The following is a 3,809-nucleotide window of genomic DNA, read 5'->3' on the forward strand; positions in this document are numbered from 1 at the left end:
GCATGGTAAACAAATAACATTATTATTATAACACAAAAATTATACCTATAAGGCACTGGGTGTAGACATCTTAATTTTAATAAATTATAATAAATCTTAATCTCTTAAATTAATAGTTATTTTAAGAGTTAATTGCAGTTACATACAACAATTTAAACGAACATTTTTAAGAAAAAAAAAAATTGGTGGGTAGGTGGGTAACTTTTTTTAGGTGCAAGTGCTCTCAAAATACTTTTATGCGCCACTGGTACCAACACAACTAAACATACAATTAATATATTTTAAATACTGGTGAATCATTTTGACTATTTCATCATGGTATAAAGCATAATAAATTTCTTCCTCTTGTAACCAGCTAGTACTCAGTAACATTTACTTGGGCCTCCAACATTATTATAACTCTGCAGTCTTTTAACAGTCTTTTATTGCTTAATATGTAATAATCACCAATTAATATATATCAAATACTAAATAATCTATCATAAGAATAAACTATAATATACAGGTTTAATACTTATATTATTGGTTATTCTAACGTTAAATAATTGGATATAATATTTTTCAATGTCAATGATTATTATACTTAATTTTATATCACATTTACTTATTATATTAATTATAAATTGTAAATTTCATATAAAAATAAAAAATAAAATAAATGTTTATTCTGTTAAAGCAAAACTATCTACTCTTGTGATAAGTACTCTACACAATAACTGTTTATTGAGACATAGGTGGTACTGGACTTCCTAAGCAGATATGGTCAAGAAACATTTCAATTAAAATATTACACTATTTTATCAAAAACTTTAGAGGACTAACTTTTCTAAATTACCATAATGTAAATTATTTCGGCTATATAAAGGCTATATTCTGTACATCCTTTCAATAATAACTATAAGTTGTATTGCTTATTAAGTATCCATAACAAAATCAATTAAATTAATGTTTCTATAACTAAAAATATTATAAATATTACATTATTATACTCATAGCTATCAATATTAAAGCACTATTTGTTATGTATATAGGATTTTAAATTAACCAATCAATGTTAGTTCTTTTAGTTAGTCTAATTAATAAGCCCCTCATTCATTTTTCATTTTTTTAACACTCAAAATTGTAATTTTAATTATATTATTGTTCTTTAGTAAGTAAATCATGTATTTGATTGCACAAGCATCAAATAAAGTCCAGGCATAAGGATTCCTATTTTTAATTTTTTCAGTATTTAAATGTTTTAATTTCAACTCGAACTTTAAATTTATTTATTTTTATCATTACATTTTTAAATCTAGCAATAATAAAACAAATAAATATTTTCTATAATTTAAATAATATTATGATCTAGCCTAAATCAATTATAATTTATTCAATTTTTATTTTTATTTAAATAATGAATAATTTAAATTATAATACTAATTTAATTTTTATTTCAATTAGATGTATATTTATTTTAATAAGTAGGTAGAATAATTTAACAGTGTTAAACGAAAACCATTTAATATCATCATAGGACTGACTCGAAAGAAAATAAAAACAATACCGTAACAATAGCAATAATATAACTATTTCTAGTGATATATACTGTGTGATGAGACAAGAGAAAACAAATTCAGTAAGAGTTGTTATGAAAGTGAATATTGAAGGAAAAAGAGGAAGAGATAGACCAAAAAAGACGAGGGTGGCCGACCCAAAATGGTTGGGAGAAAGGCGAAGAAAAATAAGACTAGTAATATATACTTTATTATTCAATATCAATTATATTCTATAAAATAGTAATTAAATGTTATATTTTACAGCCGACAGATATTTAGTCTTTAATTCCTAATGAAACCAAAATATAAAAATGAGCAATCAATACATTACGAACTACTCGTAGCAGATACCAGTGACAGGAAGTGAACGATTTCAGTATAGTTTTGAAGAGCTTCAAGGTAGGGCGTTATAAAAAATATTGAAATTGAAATTATTGTAACCCTTATAGTTTGGATTCGAGTCATAGTTTGTGCGATACCCGATCGAGCATATGACTGTACCACTTGAAATCAGTGGACCAACGCGCGAGACGAGAAATTAATGTTTATAATGACTTTTTTGAAAGAGTAAGATGAAGGAGAACCTGGTAGCGAGTTTTCGAGGTCTGAGTTCTAGAGAGTTACAGTTTTTGTATTCTGAAGTGTGAGGTTCTTTTTTTCGGTGGTAGGGGATAGAGCTACACACGGTGTTCATGACGTGACAAGAGTACGACCTCTTTGTCCATATACGTCCTGTGTGGTAGCTAGCAATTCGACATTTACAACCTTTTGAAGGTTTTTGATTCTACAGAGCTACAGTCGTCGGTAACCAACTGCACTGAGTAAAAACTCAATTTATACTTGGAGCCGTACGGTAGCTGAAGATTTGGAAGTCGAATTGCGACGTTAGGGATGATACAGAGCTACGAATGTCGGTAAATACCGCACAGTAGCTATTCTTTTGTTTTGTGAAAAGAGGTCTTGTCTGGAAGTGTGAGGTTTTGGAGAGTGTAGGACTACAATTGGTGGTGTATAAGTACGAGGGAGAGAAAAGTACTTTTTGGAAGTGATAGAAGTTTGAGCAAAGGTACCGATCGGTAAAGACTGGCCTGTTAGTGGATTTATGTGAATGGTGAGTGTTCATAAGTCGCGGAAAATCTGGTTGTGTTTAAAGGGTGAGGTTCATTCGTGGGGGGTGGGTAAGAGCTACACACGATGTTGTACATATGATAAAAAAAAAAAAAAAAAAAATGTATGACAATTTATATCCCGTGTGGTAGTTAACAATTCAATATTCGAATTGCAAGGTTTGTGATAATAGAGAGCTACAACCGTCGGTAACCACCTGTCAAGAGAAGCAACTGATTGCTTATTTGGAGCCGCACGGTAGCATTTCGTATGTTTGGTGAATTGCGGTCTTATCTGTGGTAGTTTGATTTGATTTGGAATTGTGAGGTTTTTACGTCCTGAAGTGTGAGGTTCTTTTTCTTGGGGGGTGGGGAACAGAGCTACATACGGTCTTCCTTAACGTGGCAAGAGAACGATCTCTTTGACCTTGGAAGTCTCGTGTGGTAGCTAGCAATTCGACTGTTAGATTAGAAGATTCATAATACTACAGGGCCACATTCGTCGGTAACCAACTGCATAGAGTAGAAACTCAAGTTATATTTGGAGCCGTACGGTGGCTGAAGACAAGACAGTCGAATTGCGAGTGTAGAAATGTTGCAGAGCTACGATCGTCGGTAACCACATAGCAAGAGCAGCAGCTCGTTGCTTCTTTGGAGCCGCACGGTAGCTGATCTTTTTTTTGTTAAGTGAACTATGGTCTTTTCTAGAAGTGTGAGGTTTGATGGTGCATTTGGACGTGAAAAGGAGAGGTAAAAAATTGGTTTGGAAATCGGGCCAGTCCAAAAGCCATTATATGTTAACATTTCGTCTCGTTTATTTGTTTGGTGCACACGCATATGTGCTACGACTATATGTGTGGATCGGGTGTATATTCAATGACCGTCTCCAAAGAAAAGAGGCCAAAAAAACAAAAAAAAATACTGTTAATCTAAATTTAAGATAAGTTTATCATTATTGTAATATAAAAATTTAACTAAAAAAAAAAAAAAAATTAACAAAAAAAAAACTTTTTTAATCAAAATTTAAGTTAAGTTAATCATTATTGTAATATAAATATTGAATTTTTAAAAAAGAAAAGTAAAAAAAAAAATGCTGTTAATCTAAATTTAAGATAAGTTTATCACTATTGTAATATAAAAATTTAACTAAAAAAAAAAAAAAAAT

Source organism: Sipha flava, unplaced genomic scaffold (assembly GCF_003268045.1).
Source record: "Sipha flava isolate LNK unplaced genomic scaffold, YSA_version1 73_pilon_pilon, whole genome shotgun sequence".
Taxonomy (NCBI): Eukaryota; Metazoa; Arthropoda; class Insecta; order Hemiptera; family Aphididae; genus Sipha; species Sipha flava.